The following is a 19079-nucleotide window of genomic DNA, read 5'->3' on the forward strand; positions in this document are numbered from 1 at the left end:
GCAAACACACATGTGCTGCATAGTAATAATAAAAAAGTAGAAAAATCGACCTACGAATCTATGATTAAATATGTTAAACTAGGGTTTTGCCCACTACTACAGATCAAGTTCAAAAATATCCAACTACTACTTCGATTTTGGGCTACTAATATAAAACTAAAATAAGTTGAACTAGTATTCCTCTAAAAAATCATTTTGGTATGCATTGTTTGATACTTTTCATAGCTATAGTGCATCACAAATTTATGATTTCATGCTTTGCTTTGCCAATTTCGATTTTTTCTAACCACCTTCTCTTTGATTTCAAATTTAGGTCAAACTATCGATGCCTACTATGTGTTCTACTTGAATTGGATGCAGCGTGCGCACATGTTTTGCCATTGTTTTGGGCTTCCACACATCTTTGGGGCATCCAAGTATTTAAGTTACCTTGTTTTTTTGAATTGTAATTCATACCCTTCCTCCCAATTTTTATGCCCATTTGAATCTTGGTCAAATCCTAAGTTTGACCAAGATTTGAACAAGTTTAAAACATGAAAATGAAAAGGTAAGCCTGAATCCTTCTTAGTCACTCTAAAATGAGAAGCTTTTGGGAGTTTTTTGAAATTTCCATGTTTGAAACCCAAAACCACTTCTCTTCATGCTTGACTTCATAAGACAGGGTTAATTTAGGGTTAGGGGGTAGATACATGATTTGTCTAGTTTGTTGTTTAGACCTTGTTTATCAACTTGAATGCTTACTATATGACATAATAATACTATGTGCTTTGGTTTTCATTTTTTTGATTTTTTCTGAATTTTTATGCCCATTTGATCTTGGTCAAATCCTAGGCTTAACCAATATTTAAACAAGTTTAAAACATAAAAATGAAAAGGTAAGCATGTATCCTTCTTAATTAGTCACTCCAAAATGAAGCTTTTGGGAAGGTTTTTGAAATTTCCATGTTTGAAATCCAAAACAACTTCTCTTCGTGCTTGACTTCATAAGACAAAGTTTAGGGCTAGGGGTAGAAACATGATTTTTCTGGTTTGAATATGTCTAGACCTTGTTTATGAACTTGAGTGCTTACGTACTATATGACATAAGAAGGCTATATGCTTTGGTTTTTCATTTTTTTTGAAATTTTATGCCCATTTTTGAATCTTGATCAAATCCTAGGTACGGTTTGACCAAGATTTGAACAATTTTAAAACATGAAAATAAAAGGTAAGCCCGACCTGGATCCTTTAGTCACTCTAAAATGAAGCTTTTGGGGGGTTCTTGAAATTTCCAAGTTTGAAACCCAAAACCACTTCTCTTCATGCTTGACTACATAAGACAGAGTTTAGGGTTAGGGGTAGATACATGATTTTTCTTGTTTGAATATATCTAGACCTTGTTTATATCAACTTTAATGCTAACTATATGACATAAGAAAACTATGTGCTTTGGTTTTTAATTTTTCTGATTTTTTATTTTGATGCACATTTGAATCTTTGTCAAATCCTAGGTTTGACCAAGATTTAAACAAGTATAAAACATGAAAATGAAAAGGGAAGCCTGTATCCTTCTTAGTCACTCTAAAATGAAGTTTTTGGGATGTTCTTGAAATTTTCATGTTTGAAACCCAAAACCACTTCTCTTCATGCTTGACTTCATAAGATATAGTTTAGGGGCTAGGGGATAGATACATGATTTGCCTAGGTTTGAATATGCATGTCCAAACCTTGTTTAATTATCAACTTGAATGCTTAGTATATGACATAAGAAGACTATATGCTTTTGTTTTTCATTTTTCTGATTTTTTTTTAAATTTTATGCCCATTTGAATCTTTTGGTCAAATCCTTGGTTTAATTTGACACGGATTTAAACAAGTTTAAAATATGAAAATGAAAAGGTGGTAAGCAGGCATGGATCCTTCTTATATATATTAGTCACTCTAAAATGAAGCTTTTGGGAGGTTTTTGAAATTTCCATGTTTGAAACCCAAAACCACTTCTGTTCATGTTGTTGACTTCATAAGATAGAGTTTAGGGGTTAGGGGTATAGATACATGATTTGTCTTGTTTGAATATGTGTCTAGACCTTGTTTATCAACTTTAATGCTTACTATATGACATAAGAACACTATGTGCTTTAATTTGGTTTTTAATTTTTATAATTTTTTTTGAATTTTGATGCACATTTTGAATCTTGGTCAAATCCTAGGTTTGAACGAGATTGAACAAGTTTAAAACAAGAAAATAAAAGGTAAGCCCGCCAGACTAGATCCTTCTTAGTCACTCTATAATGAAGCTTTTAGGGGGGTTGTTGAAAATGTAAGCATGTATCCTTCTTAGTACGTCACACCACAATGAAGCTTTTGGGAGGGTTTTTGAAATGTCCATGTTTGAAACCCAAAACGACTTCTCTTCGTGCTTGACTTCATAATTAAGACAAAGTTTAGGGTTAGGGGTAGATACATGATTTTCCTGGTTTGAATATGTCTAGACTTTGTTTATCAACTTGAGTGCTTACTATATGGCATATATAAGAAGCTAGGCTATGTGCTTTGGTTTTTTATTTTTTTTTGAATTTTTATGCCCATTTGAATCTTGGTCAAATCCTAGGTACGTACGGTTTGACCAAGATTTGAACATGTTTAAAACATGAAAATAAAAGGTAAGCATGGATCCTTCTTAGTCACTCTAAAATGAAGCTTTTGGGAGGTTTTTGAAATTTCCATGTTTGAAACCCAAAACCACTTCTCTTCATGCTTGGCTTCGTAAGATAGAGTTTAGGGTTTGGGGTAGATACGTACATGATTTTTCTAAGTATTTTTACGCCCATTTGAATCTTCGTCAAATCCTAAGTTTGACCAAGATTTGAACAAGTTTAAAACATGAAAATGAAAAGGGTAAGCCTGGATCCTTGTTTAGGGTTAGGGGGTAGATACATGATTTTTGTGGTTTGAATATGCCAGACCTTGTTTATCACCTTGAATGCTTACTATATGACATAGGAAGACGGCGTGCTTTTGTTTTTTGTTTTTTTTTTGATTTTTTTTTAAATTTTTATGCCCATTTGAATCTTGGTCAAGTCATAGGTTTGACCAAGATTTAAACATGTTTAAAACATGAAAATGAAAAAGTAAGCCTGGATCCTTCTTAGTCACTCCAAAATGTACCAATTGATAAATGAGTTAACTTGGCTTCATGGAAAAAATAATGTCATGTAAATGATTTAACTTGGCTTTCGTACCCTTGAATCCATAGGAAACTTTGTATAAATGTAGTAGTATAATAATCAACCGAGTTTTTACATCAACAGGTCTGTCACTTACGTGTGGTGCCCATGCGTGAGGTCCCACACTTCGATGAGCACAAGTCACGTGCAATAGGTACGCAAACTCCCAGCCATTTTCTTTGTCAAGAGAAGACGCATCGGGATGCGTATCGGAAGTATGTGGGTCCTTACGGATCCTTCGGTTGTCCCTCTCACAAAAAAAACAAATCTCACTCATTCTCGGCCTCGCACGACACGCTCGCTCGCTAGCTCGCTCCTGCTCAGCGACAAACCCTGCACAAAAGTCAACATCATCACACGAAAAAGGAGACACCATAATTCTCTCCCTTCTTCTCTCCTTCCGAGTGATCCCTCTTCCTCCGAGTTTCACTCGACGGGCAAACACACATGTGCTGCATAGTAATAATAAAAAAGTAGAAAAATCGACCTACGAATCTATGATTAAATATGTTAAACTAGGGTTTTGCCCACTACTACAGATCAAGTTCAAAAATATCCAACTACTACTTCGATTTTGGGCTACTAATATAAAACTAAAATAAGTTGAACTAGTATTCCTCTAAAAAATCATTTTGGTATGCATTGTTTGATACTTTTCATAGCTATAGTGCATCACAAATTTATGATTTCATGCTTTGCTTTGCCAATTTCGATTTTTTCTAACCACCTTCTCTTTGATTTCAAATTTAGGTCAAACTATCGATGCCTACTATGTGTTCTACTTGAATTGGATGCAGCGTGCGCACATGTTTTGCCATTGTTTTGGGCTTCCACACATCTTTGGGGCATCCAATTATTTAAGTTACCTTGTTTTTTTGAATTGTAATTCATACCCTTCCTCCCAATTTTTATGCCCATTTGAATCTTGGTCAAATCCTAAGTTTGACCAAGATTTGAACAAGTTTAAAACATGAAAATGAAAAGGTAAGCCTGAATCCTTCTTAGTCACTCTAAAATGAGAAGCTTTTGGGAGTTTTTTGAAATTTCTATGTTTGAAACCCAAAACCACTTCTCTTCATGCTTGACTTCATAAGACAGGGTTAATTTAGGGTTAGGGGGTAGATACATGATTTGTCTAGTTTGTTGTTTAGACCTTGTTTATCAACTTGAATGCTTACTATATGACATAATAATACTATGTGCTTTGGTTTTCATTTTTTTGATTTTTTCTGAATTTTTATGCCCATTTGATCTTGGTCAAATCCTAGGCTTAACCAATATTTAAACAAGTTTAAAACATGAAAATGAAAAGGTAAGCATGTATCCTTCTTAATTAGTCACTCCAAAATGAAGCTTTTGGGAAGGTTTTTGAAATTTCCATGTTTGAAATCCAAAACGACTTCTCTTCGTGCTTGACTTCATAAGACAAAGTTTAGGGCTAGGGGTAGAAACATGATTTTTCTGGTTTGAATATGTCTAGACCTTGTTTATGAACTTGAGTGCTTACGTACTATATGACATAAGAAGGCTATATGCTTTGGTTTTTCATTTTTTTTGAAATTTTATGCCCATTTTTGAATCTTGATCAAATCCTAGGTACGGTTTGACCAAGATTTGAACAATTTTAAAACATGAAAATAAAAGGTAAGCCCGACCTGGATCCTTTAGTCACTCTAAAATGAAGCTTTTGGGGGGTTCTTGAAATTTCCAAGTTTGAAACCCAAAACCACTTCTCTTCATGCTTGACTACATAAGACAGAGTTTAGGGTTAGGGGTAGATACATGATTTTTCTTGTTTGAATATATCTAGACCTTGTTTATATCAACTTTAATGCTAACTATATGACATAAGAAAACTATGTGCTTTGGTTTTTAATTTTTCTGATTTTTTATTTTGATGCACATTTGAATCTTTGTCAAATCCTAGGTTTGACCAAGATTTAAACAAGTATAAAACATGAAAATGAAAAGGGGAAGCCTGTATCCTTCTTAGTCACTCTAAAATGAAGTTTTTGGGATGTTCTTGAAATTTTCATGTTTGAAACCCAAAACCACTTCTCTTCATGCTTGACTTCATAAGATATAGTTTAGGGGCTAGGGGATAGATACATGATTTGCCTAGGTTTGAATATGCATGTCCAAACCTTGTTTAATTATCAACTTGAATGCTTAGTATATGACATAAGAAGACTATATGCTTTTGTTTTTCATTTTTCTGATTTTTTTTTAAATTTTATGCCCATTTGAATCTTTTAGTCAAATCCTTGGTTTAATTTGACACGGATTTAAACAAGTTTAAAATCTGAAAATGAAAAGGTGGTAAGCAGGCATGGATCCTTCTTATATATATTAGTCACTCTAAAATGAAGCTTTTGGGAGGTTTTTGAAATTTCCATGTTTGAAACCCAAAACCACTTCTGTTCATGTTGTTGACTTCATAAGATAGAGTTTAGGGGTTAGGGGTATAGATACATGATTTGTCTTGTTTGAATATGTGTCTAGACCTTGTTTATCAACTTTAATGCTTACTATATGACATAAGAACACTATGTGCTTTAATTTGGTTTTTAATTTTTATAATTTTTTTTGAATTTTGATGCACATTTTGAATCTTGGTCAAATCCTAGGTTTGAACGAGATTGAACAAGTTTAAAACAAGAAAATAAAAGGTAAGCCCGCCAGACTGGATCCTTCTTAGTCACTCTATAATGAAGCTTTTAGGGGGGTTGTTGAAAATGTAAGCATGTATCCTTCTTAGTACGTCACACCACAATGAAGCTTTTGGGAGGGTTTTTGAAATGTCCATGTTTGAAACCCAAAACGACTTCTCTTCGTGCTTGACTTCATAATTAAGACAAAGTTTAGGGTTAGGGGTAGATACATGATTTTCCTGGTTTGAATATGTCTAGACTTTGTTTATCAACTTGAGTGCTTACTATATGGCATATATAAGAAGCTAGGCTATGTGCTTTGGTTTTTCATTTTTTTTTGAATTTTTATGCCCATTTGAATCTTGGTCAAATCCTAGGTACGTACGGTTTGACCAAGATTTGAACATGTTTAAAACATGAAAATAAAAGGTAAGCATGGATCCTTCTTAGTCACTCTAAAATGAAGCTTTTGGGAGGTTTTTGAAATTTCCATGTTTGAAACCCAAAACCACTTCTCTTCATGCTTAGCTTCGTAAGATAGAGTTTAGGGTTTGGGGTAGATACGTACATGATTTTTCTAAGTATTTTTACGCCCATTTGAATCTTCGTCAAATCCTAAGTTTGACCAAGATTTGAACAAGTTTAAAACATGAAAATGAAAAGGGTAAGCCTGGATCCTTGTTTAGGGTTAGGGGGTAGATACATGATTTTTGTGGTTTGAATATGCCAGACCTTGTTTATCACCTTGAATGCTTACTATATGACATAGGAAGACAGCGTGCTTTTGTTTTTTGTTTTTTTTTTGATTTTTTTTTGAATTTTTATGCCCATTTGAATCTTGGTCAAGTCATAGGTTTGACCAAGATTTAAACATGTTTAAAACATGAAAATGAAAAAGTAAGCCTGGATCCTTCTTAGTCACTCCAAAATGTACCAATTGATAAATGAGTTAACTTGGCTTCATGGAAAAAATAATGTCATGTAAATGATTTAACTTGGCTTTCGTACCCTTGAATCCATAGGAAACTTTGTATAAATGTAGTAGTATAATAATCAACCAAGTTTTTACATCAACAGGTCTGTCACTTACGTGTGGTGCCCATGCGTGAGGTCCCACACTTCAGTGAGCACAAGTCACGTGCAATAGGTACGCAAACTCCCAGCCATTTTCTTTGTCAAGAGAAGACGCATCAGGATGCGTATCGGAAGTATGTGGGTCCTTCTGGATCCTTCGGTTGTCCCTCTCACAAAAAAAACAAATCTCTCTCATTCTCGGCCTCGCTCGACTCGCTCGCTCGCTCGCTCGCTCCTGCTCACTGACAAACCCTGCACAAAAGTCAACATCATCACACGAAAAAGGGGAGACACCATAATTCTCTCCCTTCTTCTCTCCTTCCGAGTGATCCCTCTTCCTCCGAGTTTCACTCGACGGGCAAACACACATGTGCTGCATAGTAATAATAAAAAAGTAGAAAAATCGACCTACGAATCTATGATTAAATATGTTAAACTAGGGTTTTGCCCACTACTACAGATCAAGTTCAAAAATATCCAACTACTACTTCGATTTTGGGCTACTAATATAAAACTAAAATAAGTTGAACTAGTATTCCTCTAAAAAATCATTTTGGTATGCATTGTTTGATACTTTTCATAGCTATAGTGCATCACAAATTTATGATTTCATGCTTTGCTTTGCCAATTTCGATTTTTTCTAACCACCTTCTCTTTGATTTCAAATTTAGGTCAAACTATCGATGCCTACTATGTGTTCTACTTGAATTGGATGCAGCGTGCGCACATGTTTTGCCATTGTTTTGGGCTTCCACACATCTTTGGGGCATCCAAGTATTTATGTTACCTTGTTTTTTTGAATTGTAATTCATACCCTTCCTCCCAATTTTTATGCCCATTTGAATCTTGGTCAAATCCTAAGTTTGACCAAGATTTGAACAAGTTTAAAACATGAAAATGAAAAGGTAAGCCTGAATCCTTCTTAGTCACTCTAAAATGAGAAGCTTTTGGGAGTTTTTGAAATTTCCATGTTTGAAACCCAAAACCACTTCTCTTCATGCTTGACTTCATAAGACAGGGTTAATTTAGGGTTAGGGGGTAGATACATGATTTGTCTAGTTTGTTGTTTAGACCTTGTTTATCAACTTGAATGCTTACTATATGACATAATAATACTATGTGCTTTGGTTTTCATTTTTTTTTTTGATTTTTTCTGAATTTTTATGCCCATTTGATCTTGGTCAAATCCTAGGCTTAACCAATATTTAAACAAGTTTAAAACATGAAAATGAAAAGGTAAGCATGTATCCTTCTTAATTAGTCACTCCAAAATGAAGCTTTTGGGAAGGTTTTTGAAATTTCCATGTTTGAAATCCAAAACGACTTCTCTTCGTGCTTGACTTCATAAGACAAAGTTTAGGGCTAGGGGTAGAAACATGATTTTTCTGGTTTGAATATGTCTAGACCTTGTTTATGAACTTGAGTGCTTACGTACTATATGACATAAGAAGGCTATATGCTTTGGTTTTTCATTTTTTTTGAAATTGTATGCCCATTTTTGAATCTTGATCAAATCCTAGGTACGGTTTGACCAAGATTTGAACAATTTTAAAACATGAAAATAAAAGGTAAGCCCGACCTGGATCCTTTAGTCACTCTAAAATGAAGCTTTTGGGGGGTTCTTGAAATTTCCAAGTTTGAAACCCAAAACCACTTCTCTTCATGCTTGACTACATAAGACAGAGTTTAGGGTTAGGGGTAGATACATGATTTTTCTTGTTTGAATATATCTAGACCTTGTTTATATCAACTTTAATGCTAACTATATGACATAAGAAAACTATGTGCTTTGGTTTTTAATTTTTCTGATTTTTTATTTTGATGCACATTTGAATCTTTGTCAAATCCTAGGTTTGACCAAGATTTAAACAAGTATAAAACATGAAAATGAAAAGGGGAAGCCTGTATCCTTCTTAGTCACTCTAAAATGAAGTTTTTGGGATGTTCTTGAAATTTTCATGTTTGAAACCCAAAACCACTTCTCTTCGTGCTTGACTTCATAAGATATAGTTTAGGGGCTAGGGGATAGATACATGATTTACCTAGGTTTGAATATGCATGTCCAAACCTTGTTTATCAACTTGAATGCTTAGTATATGACATAAGAAGACTATATTCTTTTGTTTTTCATTTTTTTGGTTTTTTTAAATTTTATGCCCATTTGAATCTTTTGGTCAAATCCTTGGTTTAATTTGACACGGATTTAAACAAGTTTAAAATATGAAAATGAAAAGGTGGTAAGCAGGCATGGATCCTTCTTATATATATTAGTCACTCTAAAATGAAGCTTTTGGGAGGTTTTTGAAATTTCCATGTTTGAAACCCAAAACCACTTCTCTTCATGTTGTTGACTTCATAAGATAGAGTTTAGGGGTTAGGGGTATAGATACATGATTTGTCTTGTTTGAATATGTGTCTAGACCTTGTTTATCAACTTTAATGCTTACTATATGACATAAGAACACTATGTGCTTTAATTTGGTTTTTAATTTTTATAATTTTTTTTGAATTTTGATGCACATTTTGAATCTTGGTCAAATCCTAGGTTTGAACGAGATTTGAACAAGTTTAAAACAATAAAATAAAAGGTAAGCCCGCCAGACTGGATCCTTCTTAGTCACTCTATAATGAAGCTTTTAGGGGGGTTGTTGAAAATGTAAGCATGTATCCTTCTTAGTACGTCACACCACAATGAAGCTTTTGGGAGGGTTTTTGAAATGTCCATGTTTGAAACCCAAAACGACTTCTCTTCGTGCTTGACTTCATAATTAAGACAAAGTATAGGGTTAGGGGTAGAGATACATGATTTTTCTGGTTTGAATATGTCTAGACTTTGTTTATCAACTTGAGTGCTTACTATATCAAGTTGTGTCTGAGTCGAGTCAATGTTGAGTCGTTGAGTCACCTAGTATTATTATTATGGTGGTGTACTTGTGTTCATGTACTTGTTTCGCAGACGGTATTGTTGTTTTGGTGAAGGAGACATGCATCATCCATTTTTGGTGGGGTTAATTGGTTCTAGGGTTAATTGGTTCTATGCCACTCCTCAATTCACAAGTTGTGTTTATGCCATTCCAAAAACTGAAGTTGTGTTTATGCCACTCTCAATTCTCAATACCCCCTTCTATGCCATTTTCAACAATACAACATGAAAACGGTTCAATAAATAGTCGTATTTCAGTTTATACTTTCGTATTGACCAAAATAAACCTGTGTTCAGATTTGGAGCGACTTTTGGGTGTTTCGGGCACACAAGAAATCCAAAATTTTCAAATTAAGCGAAAATTAGAACTTCTCAGAAAAATCTAATTTTTTTATAGGAAATCAAAAACAACTGAAACGAGTATACTATTTTAATTTGAGCCATTTATGTGCGATTTGCATAAAAAGGCTGACATTTTCTCATTACTGTCTAGAAATTGGTAAAATTTTGTCCAAAAAATCAAACTTCTTCGAAAAATCTGATAATTTTACAGAATGTCAAGAACACTAATATGAGTCATCCAAGTATTTAAGTTACCTTGTTTTTTTTGAATTGTAATTCATACCCTTCCTCCCAATTTTTATGCCCATTTGAATCTTGGTCAAATCCTAAGTTTGACCAAGATTTGAACAAGTTTAAAACATGAAAATGAAAAGGTGCGCATGAATCCTTCTTAGTCACTCTAAAATGAGAAGCTTTTGGGAGGGTTTTTGAAATGTCCATGTTTGAAACCCAAAACGACTTCTCTTCATGCTTGACTTCATAAGACAGAGTTTAGGGTTGGGGGTAGATACATGATTTGTCTGGTTTGTTGTTTAGACCTTGTTTATCAACTTGAATGCTTACTATATGACATAATAATACTATGTGCTTTGATTTTCATTTTTTGATTTTTTTTGAATTTTTATGCCCATTTGATCTTGGTCAAATCATAGGTTTAACCAATATTTAAACAAGTTTATAACATGAAAATGAAAAGGTAAGCATGCATCCTTCTTAGTCACTCCAAAATGAAAGCTTACATATACTCTTGGAATACTGTTTTGGGTGATTTGTCATTCAAAAATTTGGTATCATTCGGATCGGAGGAAGTATAGTTGGAGATGAATGGCCCACCAAGTCTACTGCCTCGAAGTTTGCTCTTTGACCAGATAAGTATTACTACTCGCGAGGTGCCGAGGAGACGGGGAGGCCAAATTTAAGGACTAACCTTTGCTCTTGCCGTCTTCCTCAGTTCACCACTTTGTTTACCTCTTGGAATACTACTTCGCCACCATGACCGGGAGCAAGTCTCGCCACGAAGGGCTCGTGCGGCTGCGGCGAAGCTGAGGGAATCCAGCAATGCCGTCCACTGTCTTTGTCGAGGTGCCTTCTGCGCAAGAGTCTTCAAGGGCGTCGCAGCCCGCGATCGCCACCTTCAGCGATCCTCCGTTCTTGCGCATCTTTCCATGTCTTTCACAACTTATCATCCCCTCCTTTTCTTACCTTCTCTCAATCGTATATTCAGGTCGGGCGGCCTTAGTTTTCCCGCAGCCCTCCTGCTGCGGAAACATCTTCCACGGAGCCAAGTTCTCAAAGCAGCGAGGTATAGACATTCGTGCAAATTGGGATTCCCATTTTCTCTTTCTTGGTACTTCTCTGGGTACACTTCTGATTTTGTGCTCCATCCCCATCGATAGAAGCCCCGCTACGAGATCGAGCCCATTTTAGAAATGGTTATGGGCGATTTACGTGTCGAGACGGCGGACGAAGCGCCCTCGCCGATGAGTGCATGAGACTTTATTCGAGCTCGCCACCGAGAAGATCCGGATTCGCATTCTCGACGATATCGCCATGAAATCGTTCACTGCGAGTAATGAGATCCAGCGGCGGAGCCTCGGCCAGGCGGAGACCATGGACAAACTCGCCGGACTGATCCTGAACCTCACGGTTAGGACGGACAAACTAGAGGCCGAGCTGTCACAGGTTAAGGCTCTCAACTCCGAGCTGAAGCGTCAAGCGAGCTCAAGGTAGATCTTGACCAGGTCACTTTGTGTACCACTAGCTGCAATCCTTGATGAGTTTGTGTCACACAGCTTCCGAAGTTTACGAAGGTTAATTTTCGAAATTTTGTTCGTAAAATTGGCTGTGGAAATGTAAACAAACTAGTACTCTTACTTTATTATATTAGTACTTGTGTCAATGTAGTAGTTGTGTCTGAGTCGAGTCAATGTTTAGTCGTTGAGTCACCTAGTACTATTATTATGGTGGTGTACTTGTGTTCATGTACTTGTTTCGAGACAGGTATTGCTTTGTTTTGGTGAAGGAGACATGCATCACCCATTTTTGGTGGGGTTAATTGGTTCTAGGATTAATTGGTTCTATGCCACTCCTCAGTTCACAAGTTGTGTTTATGCCATTCCAAAAACTGAAGTTGTGTTTATGCCACTCTCAATTCTCAATACCCCCTTCTATGCCATTTTCAACAATACAACATGAAAACGGTTCAATAAATAGTCGTATTTCAGTTTATACTTTCGTATTGACCAAAATAATCCTGTGTTCGGATTTGGAGCGACTTTTGGGTGTTTCGGCACACAAGAAATCCAAAATTTTCAAATTACGGCAAAAATTAGAACTTCTCAGGAAAATCTATTTTTTATAGGAAATCAAAAACAACGAAACGAGTATCTTTGTTTAATTTGAGCCACTTATGTGCAGATTTGCATAAAAAGTGACATTTTTTGTTGTCTAGAAATTGGTAAAATTTTGTCCAAAAAAACAAACTTCGAAAAATCTGATAATTTTACAGAATGTCAAGAACACTAATATGAGTCTACTATTCTAATATGAGCCATTTCTGGGCACATATGATCCATTAAACATAGGTGCAAAGTACGGTCCAGTTATACGAGAGTATGTACAAAGCTGTAGTACGAGAGAAGTCGTTTTGGGTTTCAAACATGGAAATTTCAAGAACATCCCAAAAAGCTCCATTTTAGAGTGAGTAAGAAGGATCCAGGCTTACCTTTTCATTTTCATGTTTTAAACTTGTTTAAATCTTGGTCAAACCTAGGATTTGACCAAGATTCAAATGAAATGAAAATTAAAAAAATCATAAAAATGAAAAACCAAAGTACATAGTCTTCTTATGTCATATAGTAAGCATTCAAGTTGATAAACAAGGTCTAGACATATTCAAACCATACAAATCATGTATCTACCCCCTAACCTAAACTCGTCTTATGAAGTCAAGCATGAAGAGAAGTGGTTTTGGGTTTCAAACATGGAAATTTCAAAAACCTCTTAAAAATTCATTTTAGAGTGACTAAGAAGGATATGATGCAGGCTTCCCTTTTCCTTTTCTTGTCTTAAACTTGTTTAAATCTTGGTCAAACCTAAGATTTGACCAAAAGATTCAAACGGGCATAAAATTCAAAAAAAATCAGAAAAATGAAAAACAAAAGCATATAGTCTTCTTATGTCATATAGTAAGCATTCAAGTTGATAAACAAGGTCTAGACATATTCAAACCAGAAAAATCATGTATATATCTACCCCTAACCCTAAACTCTGTCTTATGAAGAGAAGTGGTTTTGGGTTTCAAACATGGAAATTTCAAGAACCTCCCAAAAGCTTCATTTTAGAGTGTGACTAAGAAGGATCCAGGCTTACCTTTTCACTTTCATGTTCTAAACTTGTTTAAATCCTAGTCAAACCTAGGATTTCACAAAGATTCAAATATATGGGTATAAAATACAAAAAAATAGAAAAATGAAAAATGAAAGCACATAGTCTTCTTATGTCATATAGTAAGCATTAAAGTTGATAAACAAGGTCTAGACATATTCAAACTAGACATATCATGTATCTCCCCCTTAACCCCTAAACTCTGTATTATGAAGTCAAGCATGAAGAGAAGTGGTTTTGGGTTTCCAACATGGAAATTTCAAAAACCTCTTAAAAATTCATTTTAGAGTGACTAAGAAGGATGCAAGCTTCCATTTTCATTTTCATGTCTTAAACTTGTTTAAATCTTGGTCAAACCTAAGATTTGACCAGAAGATTCAAACGGGCATAAATTTCAAAAAAAAATCAGAAAAATGAAAAACAAAAGCATATAGTCTTCTTGTGTCATATAGTAAGCATTCAAGTTGATAAACAAGGTCTAGACATATTCAAACCAGAAAATCATGTATATATCTACCCATAACCCTAAACTCTGTCTTATGAAGTCAATCATGATGAGAAGTGGTTTTGGGTTTCAAACATGGATATTTCAAGAACCTCCCAAAAGCTTCATTTTAGAGTGTGACTAAGAAGGATCCAGGCTTACCTTTTTCATTTTCATGTACTAAACTTGTTTAAATCCTGGTCAAACCCAGGATTTCACAAAGATTCAAATATATGTGTATAAAATATAAAAAATAGAAAAATGAAAACCAAAGCACATAGTCTACTTATGTCACATAGTAAGCATTCAAGTTGATAAACAAGGTCTAGACATATTCAAACCAGAAAAATCATGTATATATCTACCCCTAACCCTCAACTCTTGTCTTATGAAGTTAATCATGAAGAGAAGTGGTTTTGGGTTTCAAACATTGGAATTCCAAGAACCTCCCAAAAGCTTCATTTTAGAGTGTGACTAAGAAGGATGATTCAGGCTTACCTTTTCATTTTCATGTTCTAAACTTGTTTAAATCCTGGTCAAAACTAGGATTTCACAAAGATTCAAATATATGGGTATAAAATTCAAAAAAATAGAAAAATGAAAAACCAAAGCACATAGTCTTCTTATGTCATATAGCAAGCATTAAAGTTGATAAACAAGGTCTAGACATATTCAACCTAGACAAATCATGTATCTACCCCCTAACCCCTAAACTCTGTCTTATGAAGTCCAGCATGAGGAGAAGTGGTTTTGGGTTTCAAACATGGAAATTTCAAAAACATCTTACAAAATTCATTTTAGAGTGACTAATTAAGAAGGATGCATGCTCCCCTTTTCATTTTCATGTCTTAAACTTGTTTAATTCTTGGTCAAACCTAAGATTTGACCAAAAGATTCAAACGGGCATAAAAAAATCAGAAAAATGAAAACGAAAGCACATAGTTTTCTTATGTCATATAGTAAGCATTCAAGTTGATAAACAAGGTCTAGACATATTCAAACCAGAAATCATGTATATATCTACCCCTAACCCTAAACTCTGTCTTATGAAGTCAATCATGAAGAGAAGTGGTTTTGGGTTTCAAACATGGAAATTTCAAGAACCTCCCAAAAGCTTCATTTTAGAGTGACTAAGAAGGATACAGGCTTACCTTTTCATTTTCGTGTTTTAAACTTGTTTAAATCCTGGTCAAACCTAGGATTTGACAAAGATTCAAATATATGGGCATAAAATTCAAAAAAATAGAAAAATGAAAAACCAAAGCACATAGTCTTCTTATGTCATATAGTAAGCATTAAAGTTGATAAACAAGGTCTAGACATAAGCAAACTAGACAAATCATGTATCTACCCCCTAACCGCTAAACTCTGTCTTATGAAGTCAAGCATGAAGAGAAGTCGTTTTGGGTTTCAAACATGGAAATTTCAAGAACATCCCAAAAGCTTCATTTTAGAGTGACTAAGAAGGATCCATGATTACCTTTTCATTTTCATGTTTTAAACTTGTTTAATCTTGGTCAAACCTAGGATTTGACCAAGATTCAAATGGGCACAAAATTTAAAAAATCAGAAAAATGAAAAACCAAAGTACATAGTCTTCTTATGTCATGTAGTAAGCATTCAAGTTGATAAAATGGTTCATGCCGGCGTCTTAGCTCCTAAAAAAATTATACACCAATTGATGTGACGAATTGATGATTTACTCTAGTCTGCTTCTAGACCATGCGGCTAGCAGTATTCATATGTCTTGCATGGAGCCCCCAACTTTTGACTTCCCGTGTCGGAAAAGGCCTGTTTAATAATGTGGGGCGGTGAGGTATCCCGAAGTATCTAGAGGGTTTCGAGTGTTTCAGGCTTTCAGCATCGCCGGTCAAGGGAAGGATGGGTGACGAATCCGTGCATTCACAGCCGTTAGATCTGAAGAGTCCTTGTATGATGAGCGGTAGATAGCACCTCTAAGCTGCAAATCAACAGCTTCAATTACTTCAAATGAGCATTGGCCGGAAGGCTGACAGAGTGAAAAAATTCAAATTCAAAAACTCATGTATAGAATAGAAAAAAAATAAAAAACATGTTGATAGAATAGAGGTATAGATAGATTAGCCCAAAAAAGAAGAGGATGGGGAAATTTCGAACGCTCGCCTTTAACTCAGCAGACACCTCCCTCGCGCACCTAAACTTTCGAACGCGCGCCCAATATTTCGAACGCTCGCCTTTAACTCAGCACCCAGCCCACCTTGTTCTTCTCTAGACACCTCCTTCGGCGCCTGTTCTTCTCTAGACACACCCTCGGTGAACCAGGCCGCGCACCAAAACTTCCCCACGCTTTCTATCAGCCGCGTCGGCCGGCGATCGGCTGGTGGCGCCGTTCTTCTCCAGCCGCACCGGCAGGCGGTCAGCTGGTAGATCCTCACGGTATGCATGCTATCTTCAGGCCTGGGCAAGTACGATTCATTATAGCTCAATCGAAGTCAGTCGCCGTCGCCCAGCCCTTATAAGTTCGTTAGTTCGTTCGAATCGATCGGTTGATATTGTTTTCCTCTCGATGTGTTTGTTTGACATTGTTTTCCACTTTACCTATTTGCTCGAATTCGTTAAATGCATACAGCTGTTTGTTTGTAAGGCAAAGAGGAAATCATATCATGGCTTATCATCATGGGTATAACCTTTTTAGCTAGATTTTGCTGTTTGGGATCTACGATCCTTTTAGTTCTTTGCTCTCCGAGAACATTTTCCCTCTTTTTTATTACGAGTGAAAAATACACAGCGAGGAAACCACCATCCAGCCTAAAAAAATAGACCTCGGTTGGTTTGCTGAAATCGGCTCAAATAACGTGGCATTTAGTTATATAGTTTTATATTCGACCTGTTTGCTCAGATATGTTGGTTTACATTCATACGCAACTTTGTTGGGCAAGTATGGACACAGCTTGATGACTTTCGTGTCAAAATTCCAGCGGTTGAGTGATTTTTGGTTGGATCCATTCCTGTGCGTTCGATCGGCTTTTGATGGCTGTTATTGAGACAAAGTCATGGCTGGACTTTTGACGTAGCTCCAGTGACGTTCAGGTCAAAAGCCCAGCGTTGACTTTGGTTCAATATCAGCCATCCAAAGCCAATCGAACACACATGAATGTATCCAACCAAAAATCACTCTACAATAAGTCGTTTCTAGACTAAAACAATGTTTATTCCCAAACTATTTTTTGAATCCGACCAATCTTTCCCGGAATGCGAAGAAATATATAAGATTTACTTTGGAATGTTGTTCTTTTTCTTGGACAGTTTGAATTTTAAGTTTAAAGTTGGTTGTAAAACATAAAATGAGGTTTATTGATAAACAATATGGCTGAATCTGATGAAACTCCCCAGAATGCATAACCCGACATATAAGATTTACTGGATTTTTGTTTCAAAAACTTCTAGGCGATTTAATTTTAAGTTTAAAATTTTCTCGTGAAACTTAAAATGGTAAATTTTGGATCCATTCTCGTGCGTTCGATTGGCTTTTGATGGCTATTATTGAAACAAGTGTTAATTGGTTCTATGCCACTCCTCAATTCACAAGTTGTGTTTATGCCATTACAAAAACTGAAGTTGTGTTTATGCCATTACAAAAACTGAAGTTGTGTTTATGCCACTCTCAATTCTCAATATCCCCTTCTATATATGCCATTTTCAATACTCCACTATAATAAATATAGCATATCTATGATAGTACTCTATGATACCACCCACTATGCACCCATGTTCCAAACACCACTCCCGCTGGCTGTACCTTCTTGTATCGAGCGATAAGCTTGATGAGCAACCCAAACAAACAAAATAAGACTGTACCTTATTGTACTTGCTCTTACCCATATCTTCTCTTTCTCTTTCATCGCGAGTGCAGCTAATTCAGTTAGTCTTCCAATGAATATTAATATTTTGTCTCAATGATGTCATGTTTCGACTAACAATTAGCACTTTTGAATTCTTAGATTGCTTTTTCACACGATGCACTTCTTTTAATTTATTTTACCACATTTGAATGTGAACCTTGACCAAATAAATAGGACAACAATATCACGATCATATAATACATAAGCAGCATTGTTAGAATCGTGTTGGAAAATACTTTCTAATGATACCAGTTTTATATCAATTTTTTATATACTTCATCCTGAAAAATATGTTTCAACTTCATCAAAACTTGCATGTATCTGCAAACTAAAATCATCTAAATACATGTATATCTACATAAAATTGAAACATCATTTTTAAATAGAGAGATATAGATTAATATTTTTTCGAAGATAAAATACGAAAAACAAGGGTGCATTGTTTATTGAAATGGAGTGAGTAGTATATATAAAATCATTTTAGTTGCCAATGATCATGTTGAGGGCCTCTATTTCTTGTTTTGCTCAGGCCCTCCGTATTCTCGTGCACGGCCCTGGTGGTCTATGAACCTGTATGTAATCTTATTACTTTTGGCTTCTTTGCACCGCTAATAGATCGGCGGAATTACGGCAAAAAGAAGAAAGAATGTGTTGGTATGGTATTGCTTTCGATAGATATGTTCGCCCCTCCCCCCAAGCATTTACAGATGGCACAAGAGATTCAAGGATGAAATTGCTCTCCTTGTTCATAAGGCAAAGAGGAAATCATATCATGGGTAGAACATTTTATATATATTTTGCTGTTTGGGATCTATGATCCTTTTAGTTGCTGCTCTCCAGCAACTTTTGTACATATTTCCCTCTTTTTATTAAAAAAAATACAAAGTGGTGAAACCCAGTGGTCGACCTAAAAAAAATCTGTTCGCTAGGTAGCCGTAGTTTTGCACTCGGTTCGTTTGCTGAAATCGGCTCAAATAATGTAGCATTTATAGTTTTATATTCGACCTGTTTGCTCAGGTATGTTTGCTTACATTCGTAGGTGACTTTGTTTGTTGAAATAGCTTATCGCTTCTCGACCATCTATCTCCTCAACGAGATGGACGGAACTTGGATATTATTTCACTCATTAAA

Source organism: Lolium perenne, chromosome 7, assembly GCF_019359855.2.
Source record: "Lolium perenne isolate Kyuss_39 chromosome 7, Kyuss_2.0, whole genome shotgun sequence".
NCBI classification, from domain to species: domain Eukaryota; kingdom Viridiplantae; phylum Streptophyta; class Magnoliopsida; order Poales; family Poaceae; genus Lolium; species Lolium perenne.